Source organism: Eumetopias jubatus, unplaced genomic scaffold, assembly GCF_037043125.1.
Source record: "Eumetopias jubatus isolate StellerSeaLion01/CBP00866 unplaced genomic scaffold, mEumJub1_p1.0 scaffold_4, whole genome shotgun sequence".
Classification (NCBI taxonomy): Eukaryota; Metazoa; Chordata; class Mammalia; order Carnivora; family Otariidae; genus Eumetopias; species Eumetopias jubatus.
The window spans coordinates 88957029-88978347 of record NW_028274810.1 but is presented as its reverse complement, the minus strand read 5'-3'; the positions used below and the strand labels follow the sequence as shown (position 1 = coordinate 88978347).

Genomic DNA, 21319 nt, shown 5'->3' with positions numbered 1-21319 from the left:
TTCATCACAGAGCAGAGGGAACCCTGCCTGTGGCAGCCTGCGTGGTTCAAGTCATATTCTCTGCTTCTGTGGCATTTATATAGCTCACGGGGCTCATTGACTCCATTATGGTGAAAGGTTGGGACGCGGGGGGGGGGGGGGGGGGGTTGAGCCAAGTTTGGGCATCTTAACGCTGACCAGCCACGCTTGCCAAGTGCTTCCTTACTTCTTGTGTCATTTATTCTTTTTTTTTTTTTGTAATTTTTTCCCCCAGTTTTTTGAGAAATAATTGACATGGGTCATTTTTTCTGAACAGTTAACCTGTGAGGCAGGTCCTGTCCTCAGCTGGTGCTAGGAAAGCCACATCTGTAGAGTCAGCCTCCAGTGAAAATTCTTTTAGTTGATTGGTTTGTATCTTTTACTTCTTGACTCCTTTTTGGTTTGGTTTTGTTTTATAGCCAAAATATAATCAGGAAATATGTAATGATGAAATATCTTGCTTTCCCTGAAACAAGACTCAAATTGGGGAGATTGTCCTTCATCCTGTTTAGATTCCATAAATCCCTGCATTTTCCTGGTTGCTCCGGAGAGTCAGCCACCTAGGAAATACCCGCTGATGGAGGCAGGCTGATACTAAAGCTGAAAAGAACCACAGGGTGTCGAGGACATTCTTATCCAGCAAAAAAAGACATTTGTACTTTAGTCCTGGTTGTGGGTAACTTAAGATAATTCTGGTTTGCTTATAGCTCAGGCCCTTCTACAGGATGGCAAACCTTTACAAAAAAATTTTTTGAAGCGATTAGGATTCCAATAATAAAGAGAAAAACATGAGAAGTACAGTAAAGCTAGCTTTAGATGATAACATATGTATCACAGTATTTCATTTATTTAAAAAAACAAGCCATGTTTGCACACACAGGAAAGATTGGAGGGCTATACGTTGAAATATTTTTTTTTAGATTGATTTATTTATTTTTAGAGGGAGAGTGAGCGAGTGAGCACGTGGAGGGGAGGGGCGGAGGGAAAGAATCTCAAGCCGACTCTGCCCTGAGCATGGAGCCCCACACGGGGCTCGATCTCATGACCCTGAGATCACCACCTGAGCCAAAACCAAGAGTCGGATGCCTAACTGACTGCACCACCCAGGTGCCCCACCCACACTGAAATATTTTTAATAGTTCTGTTCTGTCTAAGGGAATTATGGATAATCTTTATCTTCTTTTGGTTTATATTTTATATCTGTTTTTTAGAATGGACAAGTAGGTAATAAGATTTTTTAAAAGCATTTATAGGGGAAGCAGGAAGTGGTAAGGGGATATATGGAAACTATACTTTCTACTCATTTTTCTGTAAACCTAAAACTACTCCAAAAATTAAAGTCTGTTATTTTTTTCAAAGGCTGTTCAGATAATAACCTCATGACCTACCGACTTTAAAGCTTAGTGCTGAATTTGATGCGTTAGTTTTAGTAAAGGAACCTAGGAAGGGGAAAGTAATTGTTTTATTCTGTTTAGGGTGTTTTAACAAAATACTATAGACTGGGTGCTTATCGACAGCAGACATTGATTTCTCATGGTTCTGGAGGCTGGAAGTCCAAGATCAAGGTCCCAGCACAACTGGTTTCTGGTGAGGACTAGCTTCCTAGTTCATGACGGTCGGCCAGCCTTCTGCTATCGGCTCACCAGTGGAAGGGACTAGATAGCTCCACGGGGCCTCTTCTATAAAGACACTAATCCAATTCTTGAGGCCCTTACTCTCATGACCTAATCACCTCAAAGACCCCACCTCCTAATACCATCATGTTGGTCAGTAGGATTTCAACAGATGAATTGGGATGGAGGGATCACAAATACTCAATCTATAGAAATAACTAATTCTGTGAGTGATGGTAAAATATCTATTTATAGGTCAGGTTTCCCCCACAAAATACATGCTCAAGGGCAGAGTGGATGCCTTTGTCATCTATTGAGAAGACACACAATAGATGCTTGTTGTATAAATGAATGAACAGATGAGCGCCAAGAACAGAGTAAAGCATTTACTCAAAGACACTTGGCCACATGCATCCTCTCTCTTCTTCCTTATGTTTCCTTACAAGTTGTGTGACTTTTCCTAACAAAGATAAGAATATGTGTTTAAAGTCAGTGCAAGGAAAAATAAACATATAAAATCATTCCAAGAATAGGAGAACAAGTGGGGGGGGTGATTAGACATAAAGAAAAATGCATATATGCAGTCCTTTTAAAGCCAAAATACAAAAATTTGCTTTTGAAGTTAGTGATAGAAATCAGACTCTTGTTAAAAAACATAACTGTAATGAAGGAATTAAGTCACATGCATTATGCTCTGACTCTTAAATTGAAGTTGTAACAAGACAAATAATCCAATTTAAAAATGGGCAAAGGAGCTGGTGATAGCTTCCTAGAGTGGACAGAACAAATTACCACAAACTAGGTGGCTTAAAACGATAGAAATGTATTCTTTCACACTTCTACAGGCCAGAAGTCTGAAATCAAGGTGTCAGCAGGGTTTGTTCCTACTAGGGGCTCCGAGGGAGACCTGTTCCATGCCCCTCTCCCAGCTTCTGGTGGTTGCTGGCAATCCTTGGCACTCCTTGCCTTGTAGGACATTGTTGCAATCTCTCTGTGTAGCATTCTGTGTGTGTGTGTGTGTGTGTGTGTCTGCGTGCAAATTTTCCTTTTCTTAGAAAGACACAGACTGGATTCAGGGTGCCCCCTAATTACATCTGCAAAGACCCTATTTCACATACAGGCCACATACACAGGTTCCAAGTGGACATGAATTTTGGGGGGACATTATTCAACCCATCAAAGAGCTGAATAGACATTTCTCCAAAAAAGATAAACAAATAGCCTATGAGTGCATGAAAAGACGCTCACCATCATTAGTCCTCAAGGAAAGGTAAATCACAACCACAATGAGATAATAATATTCCATACCCACTAAAATGGCTAAAATAAAAAAGATAATGAGCATTTGTGAACTCCTGGTATGAATGTAGAATGGTGTAGCTGCTTTAGAATACTGGGGGCAGTTTCTCAAAAAGTTACGAATAGAGTTATCACATGCCCTAACAATTCTGCTCCTGGGTATATGTATCCAAGAGAATTGAAAACATATGCCCAGGGCGCCTGGGTGGCTCAGTTGGTTAAGCGACTGCCTTCGGCTCAGGTCATGATCCTGGAGTCCCGGGATCGAGTCCCGCATCGGGCTCCCCGCTCGGCGGGGAGTCTGCTTCTCCCTCTGACCCTCTCCCCTCTCGTGCTTTCTATCTCTCATTCAATAAATAAAATTTAAAAAAAAAAAGAAAAGAAAACATACGCCCAGGGCGCCTGAGTGGCTCAGTCATTAAGCGTCTGCCTTTGGCTCAGGTCATGATCCCAGGGTCCTGGGATCGAGTCCCACATCAGGCTCCCTGCTCAGCGGGAAGCCTGCTTCTCCCTCTCCCACTCCCCCTGCTTGTGTTCCTGCTCTTGCTGTGTCTCCCTCTGTCAAATAAATAAATAAAATCTTTAAAAAAAGAAAGAAAAGAAAAGAAAACATATGCCCACACAAACACCTGTACAGTATGTTCATGGCAGCATTATAGATAATAACCAAAAAGTGGGAACATCCCCCGTCCATCAGTTGTGAACGAATAAACAAAATGTGGTATATTCATACAATGGAGTATTTTCAGCCACAAACAGGAATGAAGAATTCATGGATGAACCTTGAGAACATGCTAAGTAAGAAGCCAGACACAAAAGGCCGCATGTTGTATGATTCCATTTGTAAGAAATGTACGGAATAGGCAAGCCTGTAAGACAGAAAGTAGATCAGTGGTCGGGCACCTGAGTGGCTCAGATGGTTAGGCGTCTGCCTTCGGCTCGGGTCGTGATCCCGGGGTCCTGGGATCGAGTCCCGCATCGGGCTCCCTGCTCCTTGGGAGCCTGCTTCTCCCTCTGCTTCTCTCTCTCTCTCTCCTCCTCTGTCTCTCATGAATAAATAACTAAAAAAAAAAAAAAAAAAAAAAAAGAAAGTAGATCAGTGGTTGTCAAAGGCTGGGGGGTAAGGGTGCAGAGAGTGGGGAGTGACTACTTATATGAGTACAGGGGTTTTTTTAGAAGTGATTAAAAAGTTCTAGAATTTGATACTGATGATTTTGCAGTCTTGTGAATAAAAATTTAAGAAAAAGGAATGGAAGGATAAAGTATGTGGGTAAAATTTTCTGAAGTCAGAAAATCTAAAGAAAAGTTAAGTTGTGGTATTATTTCCTTCTCTGGATCTTTAAGTATTTAAATAAATGCAATACCAGGAAACCATAATAGCTTACCTTATCAAAAATTTATGGGAGTGATAAAATAATGTTCTTTACAGATTCTGACTGTATGCCATGTGTCTCTGAGTGCGACAAAGAAGACTCTCATGCTGATGTTATCTGTCACTCAGCATCAAGATCATAAAGTTCTGTGATAAATGTGGAAGATCTGTGTCAGAAACGTCTATTGCCACCAGTGATTTGGGTATATTTGTAAGACACACTTAAAATTTACTCCTCATATCTCACCTTAAAGTTGGATGGTGAAAAATGAAGACCAAATTTTTAAAAAAAATGCTTATTTACTAGTTTGCTAAAATCTGACCAATTCACCAATTAGTAAAATGCTTTCACTTTTTGAGCTTTATAAAGTTCATCAATACCTTGAAGTACACTGTGTTTTTGTCTGCCCCTCTCCCAATTCTCTTATCTGAGGTAACAAAACTTGCCCACCTGACCATGGGGATGGGCATGTGACCCAAGCTGGCCAATCAGAATCTTCTAGAATGGAACTCTAGAAAGAAGCTGTCCTTCCACCTGAGCTGTTGGCTACCATGTTCTCTCCTCTGAGGGGAAGGCCTGTCTGCAGTAAGGGGGGAATGAGGTAGACACTCAAAGAGACAGAGAGATAAGGAGAACTAGAGATGGAGAGTTCTAATCCTATATCCCTCTGGCTGCTTCTCCCTGTCCTGCCCACAGCTGGAAAGAAGGGCAGAGGGAACTATGAGGCCAGTGAGTTCATTTGGCAAATCAAACATATTTAAAAAATCTATTTAACATGAGTACTCTGGGAAATAGAAAGTCCTCGGCCCTGCCAGAGCCTTCACAGAACAGGAGAGATGGATCTGCAAATAGCCTTGCTGTAGGGTAAGGTGAAATCAAGGCTATGGTTCAGGTGCAGACCCAGGACTAGGGCACCCCAAGAAGGGGAACATGACTTTGACTGGGGGGGATCAGATGGGGCTTCAGGGAAGGATGTGGGATCTTGACGGAAGGCCATTCATGGAGAGAAGGGGCAGGAGAGCGCAGGGTGCATTTCTCTGGGAGGAATGGCCCAACTCTGACCCAGACATGGGAGAGTACGGGGCAGGTTTGAGGAGCAGAAGTTGTCCCCGAGGCTGGGGTGGTGGGTGTGGGAAGGGAGGAATCCAGATAAGGTTGGGAAGGATGACAGAGCCAAAGAATGGTCTGTGGTTTGGGAAACCAAATGGTCAGGTGATGAGTGTTAGTGAAATTGTGAAGATGAAGGGCATGTGTCCCCGAAAGTCTAGTGCCATCTGGATCTCCAGACTAGAGAGCCTCTTTCTGGTTCAAACCCTACCATAATGCTAACCCATAGTGGATATGCCTGAAACCCCTGGGACCAGACTATCTGGGTGAACTTGGGCAAATGATATGTCCCGTCCAAGCCTCAGTTTCTTTATCTGTAAAATGCAGTAAATACTAGTATCTAGTTTATAGAACTGTCTAGACAATAAAGTAACTTATGCATGTAACGCATGCCCCCTAAACGTGACCTAAAATTTCAATTTTTATTCTTCGCCCTTCTCTGGTGATCCAAGAAACCATGGTCAAAGGCTGTGTTTCATCAAGTCATTCATGACTGTTCCCTGGCCATCTATTAGGTTTAGGTAATTATGCTTGGTGCTATGGAGGACACAAAGATGAACAGGTCATGAGAAGCTCACAATCTGTCAGGAGAGTAAGGTAGGTCCTTTGGCAGGTAAGGGTACTCTGGGAATTTGAGCTTAGTCTTGAAACATGAAGGGTGCATAAGGTTCACTGACTACAAGGGAATCAAATCAAGTTGTCTTCTCCTTCCAGTGCCAAACGGGACTGGAGGTCCTGTGATGTGACAATGACAAGGATGTATTAGTCTGCCAGGGCTGTCAGAATGAAGTACCACATTGGGTGGCTTAAACAACAGAAATTTCCTCACCCTTCTGAAGTTTAGAAGCCCAACATCAGGGTTGGTTTCTTCTGAGAGCCTCCCTCCTGGGCTTGTGGATGGCCGTCTTCCTAGGGTCTTCTCTGTGTGTGTGTGTGTCCTAATCTCCCCTTCTTATAAGGACATCAATCAGATTAGATTAGGACCCACCCATTGTGACCTCATTTTACTTTAATTACCTCTTGAAAGGCCCTATCTCCAAAAACAGTTACATGAGGTACTGGGGTTTAGGACTTCAACCTATGAATTTGAGGGGACACAATTCAGCCCATAACAAAGGTTGAATTTGGAATGATCAACAGCCTGGTCAACACAGAGAACAAGAGTCACACCGTTTTGTAGCCCTCAGGTAAGAGAGACACACACCCAGTCAGCAGGAAGGTGGGGGGAGGGGCCGGATGCCATGACATCCCTGGGGGGCCTCCCAGCGCGGAGGGGAATGAGGCGCTGAGTAGCAGCAGGGACATCGTGCCTAGATGACAGCTTGTGGGCAAGTTGCTCTCTCTCTCTGTGGTCTCAGGCCCTCATCCTCAGCAGGAGACTCCTAACCCTGGTCACACATTGGCAACACCTACGCAGCTGGGGGAAAAAAGTGAGTATCTAGCCCTGCCCCCAGAACTCTGGTTCAATGGGGTGACCTTGACATCAGCAGTTTTTCAAAGCACCCAGGTGATTCTAAGAGGCAGCCAGGGCTGAGACCCCTGGGCAAGAAGATCTTCACATTCCCTTCCAGCCGCAGACCATAATTCAACCCTAGACTTGGGATCTGGATCCCCTGGATCACCACATTCTCTGGCCCTTGGAATCTCTGCAAATGCTTTCATTTAATAAAATGTCCATTTGCAATATTATACTTACTCTTTAAATTTGCATAGCCCATTACAGTTCGATGAAGTAATTGTATGGGCATTAACTCATTTTTTTAAATTTTTTATTATTATGTTATGTTAATCACCATACATTGCATCATTAGTTTTGATTGGCATTAACTCATTCAATCCTCATCACAACCCATGGGTGGGTGGTGGGCAGATATCACTATCCCCCCTCCCCTTTATTTCTCTCCAGAGCACTCACCACCCTCCAGCATGCCAGATCATTGGCTTATTTACTTTTGTCTTCCCCACATAAGAATGTCAGCTTCATCGGGGCAGGCATTACTGTCTCTTTCGTTTGCTGCTGGCACATCACAGGCACTCGGTAAATATTGGTTGAATGAATTAATGAATTATAGAAGAATAAACTAAAGCCCAGAGAGGTTAGAAGATCTGCCCCAGATCACACAGCAAGTAACTGGAGTAGCTATTGAATTGCCTCTTCTGTGTTCTTTCTGCTCTGTCTACCCTTGTTCTGGGCTTCCTAGGGTAACTCTGGTGTTGGAATGGACCCAGGAGGTACCAGGGGACAAGGAATTCAGAAGTTGACATAGTTGCAGATAAGCTAGCTGCCACCAGGAAGAGTTCTTAGAATCCTCAAGATAAAGCATAGATTCTTTGCCAAGGTGAGGGAGAGCAGCTTCTGCTGATGGCCAAAGGCTTAACTTAATTTACAGCCTTTCATTTTCATTCTGGGAACAGAAGTTTTCCCCTGTAATTACCTGCAAATGGTTTGTGCTAATGCACTGAATCATGGGGCTTCCTAAAAACAGAGCATCAAAATGAGGAAGCTGCCTGGTAATCACCAGGGCTGGATGTCTAAAGAGGCAATCAAGATAATCAAACTTACCACAGAAGAGGCCTCAGAGACCAAAGGGTCCAACCTGCCATTTTACAGATGAAAAAGAGGCCCAGAGAGATCAAGTGGCTTATGGGGCTTACAGCCGCCTCTAACTCTCTTCTTCCCTTACTCTCCATCACGAGAGATGAAATGGGAATTAACCTGAATGCAGGACAACAGCTCATGGGAAGGGATGCTTGCCTCTCCCAGATCTTGTTAACCTTAACAATAATACTATCAGTTATTTTACCAGCAAAATAGGCTTATTCAGGAATAATGCAGATGAATTGCAACCCAGGACACACAAACTATGACAAACCTTATAGGCAAGTCAGGAGAACAGAGGAGAAGAACCTTCTTTTAGAGAGGAAGGGAGGAGGGTAGTTGAGAGGGGCTGTTATACACAAGCCCACTGGAGGAAACTGGAAGTTCAAATTGTAATGGCTTTTCATTGGCTGAGCTGTGACAGTCTCTCATTGGCTGGGCTGTTGCCAGGCCAAGAGAAAATCTTCCTTTCTCATGCTGGGGTAGTAAAGTACAAGCTTCTTCCTGTTGGTTCTGCAACTGAGGACTCTGGTAGGAGGTGAGATCTACCCCTTCTGGCCCCCCCTCTCCATTTCATATGAGCTTTCCTTTACTCAGTTTCACAGTGACATCCCTGGGTACTACACAGTCCACTTTCACCTGGGGAACAGCTACGTGAAAAATCACATTGTGTGCCCTGTAGATCATTAAGAACTATGATTTCTGAGTCTTTTGGACTTTGCTTCTCTCTCCACCTCTTGATTGAGAGACAAGGAATTGATTTCAAAATCAATTGGCCTAGGTCTGTTTGCTTCCTTTTTTTTTTTTACTGGATTAATTGTGTGGGTTTGGATTTCTCTGGATTCACGATTCTCTTCTTTGTCTCCCCCCTGAAATTGCATTCTAATCCTCCATGACATTTGTCTGGTTTCCCCGGCACCCATCTCAAAAGCCATAAACAGCAGATTAAGGCTTTGAAGGGAGAAGTGAGAGCTACACAGTTCTGGACAGGAGGTAAAAATCTCAGCTGCTCAGGAGGCTGGTTTGTAGCAATAACAAAGAAAGGATGACTCGGGGCATTTGAGTATCTTCCATGTGGAAAGAGCAGCTTTTTGTTATTTTTAAATCTCCAAGCACCTAAGATACCAACTGAGCCAGCCAGGTGCTCCTCTCTTCAAATCTTAATCAGTATATGGACATACATTTTATATAGTTGTCAGAGTTGGCACATGCTATTTTCATTCTCTACTTATGGATTCTCTCATGGATAAACACACTCTTGTGTCTCCTCTACTCTCAATAAACTGCTTTACTTCTGACAGTTCTGGCTACCAAATGTGTGTGTTGGGGGGGGTCCCCATATCAAGCAATTCTGTAACACCTGCTAGGTGTCCTATAATTTAACTCGATTCTGACACTATCTACTGGGAGTTAGCATCAGATCCCACAGGTTAAGGACTCAGTCCCCCCAAACTATCTCCCTCTCCCCACAGTTGCCAGTCATAAGTCCAGATTGTTACCTCTGCTTCCAACCAACTCATATAAATCAGAGGTTCCCATGGTCCCTCCCAAGGTTCAATTAATTTGCTAAAGCAGCTCACAATTCAGGCAAACAGTTTACTAACTAGGTTACCTATTTATTACAAAGGATATTAAAGGATACAAATGAATAGCTAGGTGAAGAAATATGTAGGGTGAAGTCTAGAAGGGTCCTGAGCACAGAAGCTTCTGTCCCCATGGAATTTGGGGTGTGACACCTTCCTGGAACGGGGACATACTTTTGTTCACCAACCTGGCAGTTCTCCAAACTTATTCTTTTGGATTTTAATGGAGGCTTCATTACACAGGCATGGTTGATTAAAATCACTGACCGTTGGTAACTGATTCAACCTCCAGCCTCTCTCCCCTCCCTGGATGGAGAGGGGCAATAAAGTTCCAACTCTTTAACTTGGCTGGTTCCGGCAAACAGCTTCCATCCTCAGGTGAACTAGAGACTTTCCAAAAATCATTTCATTAGCATACACTCAGGTGTGGTTGAAAGGGGGTTGTTATTAATAACAGAAGACACCCATTTCACCCCTATTACTCTGAAGCCATTTCAAGAACCGAGGACAAAAGCCAACTATTATAACAAAAGATGCCACTATTGCTCTAATCAGGAAATTATAAGGGTTTGGGGAGCTGAGAGCCAGGAACCATGGACGAAAACCAAAATATATATTTCTTAAAATAAATCACAATATCACATCCACACATCTCCATAAATTGCAAAAGCCTGAGTATTTGTATGCCTGATGCCTGGGGCCTCTGTTATGAAGCACAGTTGGCTTGGCCATTCTCTGTCACTTGGAATTGTGGTCATTCCTAGTTTTTACATGTGGACTATCACTTGATAATCTTGTTCCCTGTTGCCCTGATGTGGCACCTTAGATGCCCTGTTCCTAGTGTTAACCTTACAAATAAAACTGTCAGTTATTTTACCAGCAAAATAGGTTTATTCAGGAAGAGCAGAGAATTGCAACTCAGGACACTCAAGCTATGGCAAAACCATAGGGAAGTCCAGAGAACAAAGAAGAACCTTTTATAGAGGCAGGGAGTTGGGAAGGGCTGTTATAAACAAAAATTCCACTGTAGGAAACTGGGAGTTCTAAGTGTAGTGGCTTTTCATCGGCTGAGCTGTGACAGTCTCTCATTGGCTAGGCTGTTGCCAGGCAAGGAGAAAATCTTCCTTCCTCATGCCGGGGAAGGAACATCCAGGCTTCTTTCTGGGGCGAATGCAAGGTATTGCCTCTTCCTATTGATTAGATGAGGAGTGGTAGAGGGTGAGAGCTTCCCCTTCTGGCCTCCTGACTCCATTCCAAACGAGGTTTCCTTGATTCAGGTTCGCACTGGTTTGCCTAAGAAATAAATGAAAGCCCATGGTCAGGCCAGTTCTGGACCGGGAGCTAGGAGACCTCTGCTTTTACCCAGGACACGGGCAGGTTTCCTCATCCTCCTGGGCTGGGGCTCCATGGGTGTAACATCCCAGGGAGACAAGAAGGTCTCCAAGTTGTGTCCAGCTCAGCCAAAAGGAGGGTCAATGATTCTGGTCTTGAAAGCCTCCACTGCTCAGGGCATGAACTGACTCCTCAGCAGTCACCGCATGGCCTTTGAATCTTCCTCGCCCTCAGCAATTCCTGTCTGCCTGTCTTCCAGAATATATCCCAAATCTGACCACTTCTCTCCACTCCCACTGCCACTCCATTACTCCACACCACCCTGCCACCTGGGCTCCCTTGGTCTGTTCTTCCCCGCAAGCCAGAAAGGTCTATTAAAAACATAGGTCAGATCAGGTCATTGCCCGTCTTCAAACCCTTCCCTGGCTTTCTATGGTCCATGAAATGAAATCTGCACTCCTCACAGTGACCTATGAGATCTCACAGGATCTGATCTCTGCCTGCCTCCGACCCCATCCTGTCTACTCTGCCTTCAGCCGCTCCTCTGGTCAACGACATTGGCCTTATGGGCTTTCCCTCCTCCAGGCATTCTCCAGCTCCAGTGCTCCCTGCACCTCCTTGCTTGTCCTGGTTTAAAAAAATTAAAAATAAAAATTCAATGGAGTAAAGTTAAAGCTCTAATTGGCTTTATTAATGATTCATGAGTCAGGCAGCATCCCATCTAGCAAGTAGAGGGGAGCTCTGAGGAGTCATACAAAACAGAAGGTTTCTATAGGAAGGAGGGTAGGGAAAGGAAGTTATTAGCAAAAGAAAAAAAGTATTGTTTCAGGCAAGGTCATTTTCCTTGTGGGGGTGGGGAAGAACAGGGGGTTTTATCATGCACATTACCTCATCTCCCTTTGGGGGATAGAGAGGGCCCATGTGACAGATTTCCTCACTTTTTCTGGTGCTGACCAGAAAATTCCTGACTGACCAGTGAAGACTTCATTTCTGGGGGAGGTTGAAACTGCAGTTAGGTTAGGTCTAAGCCTGAGTTCGGTGACATGGCCTAGCATAAGTGACTCCATATTGGGCCTGTGGTTTTCTTAACATCCTTCAGGCCCAGCTCACCTGTCTTCTCCTAGCAGATGGTCCTTACCTTCCCTCCCTTCCTGAAGGAACCCCTGTCTCCCACTTACAGTGATCAATGACAGCATGTTATTATTTCCTTCAAAGGACTTTTCACAGATTGTCTTTCTCTTGTGTTGCCATTTTTTGTGCTAGAGTATCAGCTGTTTCCCCCACCCCCACTGGAAGCTGAGATCTATAGGGTGGGGCAGGACCTCCACTGACTCTGCCCCACCTTGCAGAGTGCAGAATGCATTCAGTAGGACTTAATGAGTGCATACCTGGAAAGACGGAAGGTTGCCTTGAGCCCTTTCATACTCCTGCCTCGCTGGGCTGGGCTCAGATGACCGACCATAGTCAACTCTTTACGGGGGAGGCTAGTGACGGTTCTGTTCCTAAATCCCTCACAGTAGGTGTGGGCAAAGGCAGTCTGATGTGGCGGGTGACCTATGGCTTGGTTGGCCTGGGTTAACAGAGAAAGCAGAAGGTGGGGCGAGCCATGGATGGCAGAAGGCTGAAGACCATCAAATCCCATGATGCCACCCAGAGATGCCAAGGTCCCCTTTCTGTCAGCACATCCCCCTCCCTAGCCCCTATCACTTAGTATAATAATTCTCCCATTTATCCAGCATTTTACAAACATTATCTTTTTTAATCCTCATCACAACTATACTGAGGTAAGTATATTATCTTCATCTAACCAAAAGAAATGGAGTCTCAGAGAGGTTTAAAAAATGATCCTGTCTTGCAGTGCAGTCAGGATTAGAACCTGAGACCACTGACTGCTGAGCCGTTGACCCCAAGCACATCCCAGCAAGAGCTTCTCGTTGCATCTGGAAGTGGCCCCAGAGATCTCAGATCTCAGGGCCTGAGCAGTCTCTCCCTGGGCTCCCCTCCCTTCTTCATGGCTCCTGCTTTGTGGACAGGTCTGCCTCTCCCACCACATGGAAAGCTGTTTTTGAAGCCAAGGATTGTCTCATGTTTTTGGTGAGGAAGTAGAAACTTCTTGATCTTTGTTAATAAATACTACCATGGAGTTTCCTGTGAAAACACAGTGGACTCTTCGTTCTCAGCCAACTGGAGAGGACGTTGTCAAGGCCTGGACAGCATCCCAGAGGGAGCCCATGGCAACACAGCGGCCCAGAACCCTAGTTCTCCGGAAATCATTTGAAAGCAGAATGAGGAAACCTGACTGTACTCCTGGTTCTGTCACTAACCTGTGTGACTTTGGGCAACTCACCTCTGCTTCCCAGGCCTCAGTTTCCCCATTTATAAAAGGAGGGGGTTCGGGATTCTTCTAAGACCCCTTCCCTCTTTCTGTACATATTGGTTGTGGTGTGGCCGGCTTGGGGGGGCGGTGCTGGGGGAATGGAGGGGTTTGGGGGTGGCCTATATACAGCAATGAACCACGCAGTCTGATAGAGAAGATGGGCCTTGATTCTACAGGGCAGAGTTTTTGACCCTTGCCAGCTAAACACCCTGTGACAGGTCTACACCCCAACCTGCCCCCAAACCTTTCAATCAGGCTAACGCAGTCCCACTTTAAAGACACCTACCTGCATCTGTCCCGGGGTATCTCGAAGGTCCCTTATCCCTTTCTGCCCTTGCAGAAGTCTGACCTGGCATAGGTGGCCTGCTGGACTGAGCGTCCCCGAGGTGCCAGACCCGGAATCCCAAAAAGGACCCAGGCCCGGGAGAGGCGCGAGGACACCACGGGGAGGCGCCGCCACTCCAGTGTCCCGACCCTGACGCCCCCGGGGCGGTCCCCAAGGCCCCCGGGACCGAGGGGCGAGCGCGGCCTCTCCCCAGGATCACCTGCGCCGGGCGGGGCGGGGCCGGGGGCGGGATCCCGGGCGGGTAGAGCCGGGGCGGCAGCGGTGGAGCCGGCGGGAGGGCCAGCGGGCGGCGGCGCAGGGCGGCCGGCTCGCCGGGGCAGGTAAGAGGCCCCGGGACGCCCGGACGCCCGGGGCTGCGGGGAGCGCGGGCGGCCCGGCTCAGGCGCGGCGGCTCGCGGTCCACCTGCCGGCCGCGCTCGGCGAAGGAGAGCCCGGGCGTGGGGGATGTGGGGTTCTCGGTGTCGCCCCACTGTCGTTGGAGGCAGGGCCTGCGGTGTGCGCGCGAGGGCAGCGGCCAGAGCCGGTGGGAGGAAACTGATCGTCTCGCGTGGGTTTGGAGATGGGGATGGGGCCTGCGTAAAGGTGCGCAGAGTGCCAGCCCCGCGCCGCGGAGCGGAGAAGCGCCCTGAGAACCAGCCTGCGTCTGGGGGGGGGGGGGGCGGTGATATTCCGGGGATCCAGTAGGCAGGTCATTCCCTTTCCCGCCCCCCACCAAGCCTCTTTCTGAGAGCCTGAGACTCCCCGGAAGAAAGGGGAGCTGACCTGGCCAGCCAGGAGGTAGAAGGGACTCGGAACCATTCGGGACCTGGGTTTGCTTCATCTGTGAAATGGGCATCTTGATGGGTCTGCCCTATGCGGAGACCTCTCTGGGAGGAAGATCTGTGATTCTACGAGGAATAGAACAGGGGGAGGAACCCAGGGTTCCCCAGGGTTCCCCCTGAATTTGCTGATCTGGTTCAAATCAGCAAATTCGGTAGACACGTGGGAGCAGCTGCTGGGTGGCTCACTGGACAAGCTGCTCCAGAGGAAAGACGCAGGGACAGCTACTATTCTATGGTCTGGGTCCCCTGGTGGGAGGAGGAGATGGGTGTGTCAAATACTAGGGCTCCTTTAGAGGGTCCAAGGAAGTCCTCTAGTCTGGGAGGGGGATCCGGAAGGCTTCTTGGAGGAGATGGGGTTGAGTGGAGCTGGGAAAGAAAGCACAGTGTTTAAGGGCCGGTGCTTTGGCATTAGTCGACCTGGGCGTTGGAATCCTTGCCTTGCCGCTGGAATCCTTGCCTTGCCGCTTAGCTGGTGGCTAACTTAGCCTGAGGCAAAACCTTCATTCCTGAATGGTCCCGTTTGATGTACTCCTTAAAAGAAGCAGTTTTTCTGAAACATTAAGTCAGATAATCCATGTAAAGTGGGCGCCTGGGTGGCTCAGATGGTTGGGCGTCTGCCTTCGGCTCGGGTCATGATCCCAGGGTCCTGGGATCGAGCCCCGCATCGGGCTCCCTGCTCCTTGGGAGCCTGCTTCTCCCTCTGCTTCTCCCTCTCTCTCTCTCCCTCTCTCTCTCTCCTCCTCTGTCTCTCATGAATAAATAAATAAATAAATCTTTAAAAAAAAAATAAAGTGCTTAGTACAGAGTCTGTATGTAGTAGACTCTCAACAAACATAAACTATTAATTTCCACTAGACTGTAGCTCCTTGGGGGCAGGGACAGTGTCTATTTGGTTCTATATTCCTGGCACCAGTATGGTGCCTGGCATATAGTTGGTCTCACTACATATTTGTTGAATGAATGAACGATGAATGAGTATGTAGTCAACAAATAGCGAATTTAGAGATGGCCACATGCCAACGGATGGGTATGGATAGAGCAGATGGTGGTCCAGGTGGGTGAAACAGTGTAAACATAAGCCCAAAGTAACAGATCGGGAGTACCTCCCTCGTATGGGGCAGAAGGTAACATGATGAGCATATCCAGAGCATAGAGGTCGGGAAGGGCACTCAAACTCCTGGGATCCTGAATCCCAGCAACCACACAGGGGTAAGGGAAGGAGCTGGTGGCATAGGTAGGTCGGATAGCCCTCTCACGTCCTCTAAGTGTCCATCTCAAAGTCATATGGGTAAGGGGAAGAAGGGGTGCTGGGTACCTCATGGGAGCAGAAGATGACAAGGGAAAGGAGTCCCTGGCCCCCTTCTTGTGGTGGGGCATTCCTCACCTTGTCCCTGCTGGTCTCTATGCAAGCTCATGGTGAGATGGTAGAAAGGGGCAGCATGGTGCCAAGGAAGCCAGCCACTGGGTGTGTGTGATGAGCTAGGCACACAATGAACCGGGTTAGAAGAACGTGCTCCGTCTTTCGGGGAATCTGCTGTAATAGTTTTATATCAAGAGGAAATCCTTGTGGCTGGCTCCCAAGCTCCCTATTGCGCTATGGACTGTGGCCAGCCTCAGGCCAGGAGGGAGCTGTGTCTTTGGGAGTAGAACCATCCTCTAAGCAAAGTGAGGGGACATTTGCTTTTCTAAAGACCTGGAAAGGCAGCGTGTTGGGTTTCTCTCTCCCCGGGGTGACCAGGAAGGCATGAGAAACAAAGGTCTGAGGTGGAGGCAAGGGGTTGGGGGAACGTATCCACAGGAGATAGGAGGCACTGTACCCCTCAAAAGAGCCAGGTTCGAAGCTTCTCCTCATAGCACTTTCCGTAGTTGCTCATAATCTAATTTGCCATTTGCCCCGATACATCAGTGCCCCCAGAGACCCGCGGGGCTCTGAAGAGCTAAGCGACATGCACGCTGATCCCCATCCTACTGCCCTTGGGACGCAGGGTCATAGTGTGCAAGGGCTACAGGGACCCTGGACGGTAAAAGAGGGCACCTTCCGTTTGAAGGTGCGAAAGCAGGGGTGAGATGTGCTCAGCCATGGAGCATGGCAGGGGCGGGGCCCGAGTCTCCTGATTCCACGTGCTCCGTCACTACAGCGGAAACTCTGGGGATTGAAGGTGCTGCCACACTTGCCTTCATTTTCTGATCTTCCAATAAAATGGAATGAAAAGTTAGAAAAAGGTGGATTTTAAGTGGCCCAATGAAATCTTGTAGTTAAAAAAGAAACCCTCACATCTGATGACAAGAAAGACAGAAAGTCCCATATGTTCACTTTGTCTTTTTAAAGATGTGTTTGATCTTGAAGAGAAATCATCAAAACAGGGACCCCCTCCTCTAGCCTAGGCTGAACTCTTGCTGTCAGAAGTGCCTGTGTGGAGATGCATGCTCTGCAGGCCTCCACAGAAGGACCTCTGAAGGCCGCCCGGAGGCAGCGGCGTGTTTATTTGTCCTGGACAGCCACCAGGCCCCGTGCAGCCTGCCCCCATCGCCTTCCCCACCTGCATCCAGCCTGCTCATGGTCGTCGGTCGGGTCGTCGGCCTCTTGGCTTCTGGCAGCCCACTCTTTGCTTTGGGATCTGGCAGGACGGCTGCCTCTTTGTTTTCTCTCAAACAAATGCCTTATCGGAATTCTAGATCCTAGGCAGGCAAGAGGAGGCAGGAAGAAAGGAGGGGGACCGAGCCAGGGTGAGAGAAAGAAAGAGAGAGAGGCTGTGGATTCCTGAGCAGGGCTGGGGTGTGTAAAGCTGGGGAGTGTGGCAGCGAGTCTGGAACTTCTCATGTGGTTTGAACCTCCCGGGGGGTGGTGGCTGCAGTTTGGCCTAAGGAAGGAAAAGAGGGTGTGCCAGTCTCTAAGACAGAGAGGCCTGTTCTTCAGCCAGCTTGAAGGCCCGTCTGAGGGGCCTTCTGCCAGGGCTGGCCACTCCTGAGCCGCGGGGGCCCTCGGTGGCACTGCCAGGTCCCGTGGGAGCTGCTGGGGGCCTCGAGGAGGTGGAGCAGGTGGTGCGAGAGGTCTGGCATCTCGAGGGCTGTGCCAACCCTGGAGGACCAGCGTGCCCTGCTCCAGGGCGGCATCGGGCTGAAGTCAGCAGCAAGCCTAGGCAAGGAGCAAGGACTTGGGCCTCTGCTTTGGAGTTGTGGGATCTTGTTCCAGCCACGGCACCTCTCTGGGCCTCAGTTTCCTAATTTATTAGAGAGGATACTTGCCCCAGCAATCACTTAATGGATATCCGTTTCCTTTCCCCTTTAGAGAAGCTTGTGTCTTGGAAACTGTTGAGCCAACCTTTCAGGCAAACAGCCTCAGAATTTTTAAATTCCTCCACAGTTCACACTCCATTCATTCATTCACTCCTTCCCTCATTCCACTCGGGGCTAACACCTGCCCCTGGCCTGTGCTGGCGATTCAGACTTCGCTCTCTCTGCTGCTGGGCACCCGGCTCCTTGCAGCCCCCCAGCGTGGCGCAGGGGCCTGGCTTTGAAGCTTCCATCTGTGGCGGGCCCTGGAGTTCTCCCTTCAGTCTGTTGTGCAATAAAAAGCAATTGTGTAACCTGTTTCCCCAGTGCAGTACCTCGTCCCATTACCCTCCCCCCGATTTCCTAGGGTTTCAGGCTGCCGGTCACAGAGAGAGACAAAGGTTCACTCCTGCTTGCCGAGCGCTTAGCAGGTGTGCCCACGGTGCTAAATGCTCCACGTGCCGCATGGCCTGTAACACCCTCAGTGCCCCGGAAGCCAGCAGTGGTGTGCCCCAGTTCCGTACCAAGGTTCAGAGACAGACGCAGCTTTGCAGGTTGTCACAGAGGCAACCAGGGATGCATTCTGACTTCCCTGGGCCCGAGGCAATTTTGCCTTCAAGGGCCCCTTCCTCCATAAAAAATACTAAAAAGTTGTATTTATGACTGCCTGCGTATATTAAAACATTTCCTTTGGGGTGCCTGAGTGGCGCCGTCAGTTGAGCATCCGACTCTTGGTTTCGGTTCAGGTCATGATCTCGGAGTCGTGAGACTGAGCCCTTTGTTGGGTTCCACGCTCAGCACAGAGTCTGCTTGAGATTCTCCCCCTCTCTCTGCCCCTGCCCCGCTTGCACTCACGCTGTGTCTCTCAAATAAATAAATTTAAAAAATTTTTTTCTTCAGCCTAAAAGTTCCTCTTTTCTTCTGATTTTGAAAGAAATGAAAACATTTTTGTGGGCCCTGAGCACATTTTCCCGCGGCCGATGGCAGCATGGGCCCCAGACCTGACAGGGCTGGGATTCCAGCAGAAGCTCATCGTTGGGGCGGGGGGAGGGGGGAGGGGTTCCTAGCCTCCTCATTGCACTGCTCTTTAGCAGTTAAAAAAAAAAAAAAAAAAAAAGCCCGGGGCGCCTGGGTGGCTCAGTCGGTTAAGCGTCTGCCTTCGGCTCAGGTCATGATCCCAGGGTCCTGGGATCGAGTCCCGCATCGGGCTCCCTGCTCCTTGGGAGCCTGCTTCTCCCTCTGCCTCTCTCTCTCTCTCTCTCTCTCTCTCTCTCTCTCTCTCTCTCTGTCTTTCATGAATAAATAAATAAAAAATCTTTAAAAAAAAAAAAAAGCCTGGTTATCTGAAATCTTAGCACCTGGAGCAGCGTTCATAGTTCTCTCTGGAAAAGGGAGACTGATTTGTTTATCCTCCCACTCCCTGCCTTGCTGTTTTTTGACCTAAACTTTTTAAGGGTCAAGCCCACTGAATCCTCCTTCTCCAAAGCTCTAGATGCCCCACGTGGGCCTCCTCTCCAATCACAGACCCTTAGGAGAACCGGTTTGCCCAGAGGACATTTATCTTTTAGAAATAGCTCCAGGTTCCTACTTAGCCCCCAGTATCAGCATCATTGGTCATAATAATAATAACAGTAATTAACACATTTGTGTCCTCTCCGTGTGCGGGCGGGGGGGGGGGCACTGTGCTAATCCCTTGGCATGCATTGTCAGTAACCCTATGAATAGACAGTGTGATCATGATCCTCTCCATTTTGCAGATGAAGAAACCGAGGGTTAGGAAGACTACGTGAGTTCCCCAAGTGGCAGTGCCAGGGTTGGGACTGGGGTCTGCTAGTTGGTTGTCAGAGCATAACCTCCATGAAGGCAGGGACTGTTTCCCACCGTCTCCCCATCACCTGGCACAGTGCCTTGGTATGTACGAGCCTTCGGTGTGGAATGAATGAATGTTTGAGCCCAGAGCCTGACCTCTTAACCTCTGCTCTGGCCTGCTCTTTAGGGAAGCTGACCAGCTTCCGGTCCCACTCCTGTGCAGTGGTCTGGGACAGCTCAAAGCTGGGGTTAGAAATTGAATAGAACAGGTGAAGGCCCAGACATTCACTGTCCCATCAACACTCCTCGTACCACCCTCACCCTGAGCCTGGGGAATCCCACTCGGAGAGTCCACCCCCTGCCCAGGCTGCTGTCCCCCTAGGAACTCGAAGGTGCAGCCTGACAGTCATACGGGCAGAGTGCCAGCCAGAGTGTCTGTGGGGCTCTCTGCTCTGCGGCACATCCATTTTCCTCTGCTGTTGTGCCTTTGGCCCTTCCCCAGGGTGCATTACCAGAGAGATAGCTGGTATCCCCAGGGGAACTTGAACTCACCTGACAAAGTAATTAGACACCTAAAAAATACAGCTACTGGGGCGCCTGGGTGGCTTAGTTGTTAAGCGTCTGCCTTCGGCTCAGGTCATGATCTCAGGGTCCCGGGATCGAGCCCCGCATCGGGCTCCCTGCTCCCTGCTCCGGGAAGGCTGCTTCTCCCTCTCCCACTCCCCCTGCTTGTGTTCCTTCTCTCGCTGTGTCTCTCTCTGTCAAATAAATAAATAAAAATCTTTTAAAAAATATCGGTTTATTTGAAACAAATTTTCTATCACTTCTGAAAATAGAAAAAACAGTATCAATTGCCATGGACAAAAGATAAACAAAACAACTTACATGAAGCAGATGAGTGTCATTAAATTCTTGCTAGACAGCTACCTCCCCGTGCCTGAGCCCAAGGCTGGCCCTCTCTTGGTTGAAGAGATGAGCAAGGGTGTCGCCAACACTGGAGCCAGACTCTTGAGTTCTAGGATCAGCGCAGGGACAGCGGATCAGCTTCCAGATCCCGATCGCACAGTTCTGGCCACCGTGTCCTTAAATTCAACAGTTTGGGGCAGCATTGGGAGTCTCCCATTTTCCTGATTATGGCGGGTGCTGTCCATAGCTCCCCAGTCTGGCCAGTTCTGCAGTGTTGTGGAATTCTTCAGCCTTTCCAAAACGTTTAAAGAATCAGGTGTAGGGGTGCCTCGGTGGCTCAGTCGGTTAAGCGGCTGCCTTCGGCTCAGGTCATGATCCCAGGGGTCCTGGGATTGAGCCCCACATCAGGCTCCATGCTCGGCGGAAGCCTGCTTCTCCCTCTCCCACTCCCCCTAGTCTATCTCTCTCACTGTCTCTCTCTCTGTCAAATAAATAAATAAAATCTTTAAAAAAAAAAAAAAAGAATCAGGTGTATAAACCCCTTCCTACCTCAAATGCCGAGTACTCTTTCCGAGGCTTGCCCTGAGCTTTGCCTGAATCGCTCACTTCCCTTAGTTCTTGCAGAGTCTCCTGGGTTTCCTTCTTTTATTATCTAAGTATTTCCTCCAAGAGGAGTTTCAGTGTGGGCCTGTGTCTTCGACCTTCTGCAGCTTTATTTGCCTGAGAATATTTTTATTATGACCTCATGTTTGAATGACACTTTGGCTGGTTTTTAGATGCTGGATTGAGAGTGTTTTCAATTCGTAATAACATTGTGACTTCCTTTTGTTACTGAGGGGTAGAATGGCAAAGGATGTTACTAT

General features: G+C 48.1%; 1 protein-coding gene across 1 annotated transcript in view; it reads left to right on the top strand.

The window, feature by feature from the left end:
- The first annotated feature begins 13901 nt into the window (after nt 1–13901).
- Nucleotides 13902–21319, top strand: part of NCMAP (non-compact myelin associated protein) — a 41224-nt gene continuing 33806 nt past the window's right edge. The window contains exon 1 of the mRNA XM_028113908.2: nt 13902–13967. The gene's annotated coding sequence lies outside the window, so the exon portion shown is untranslated. The remainder of the gene's footprint in view (nt 13968–21319) is intronic.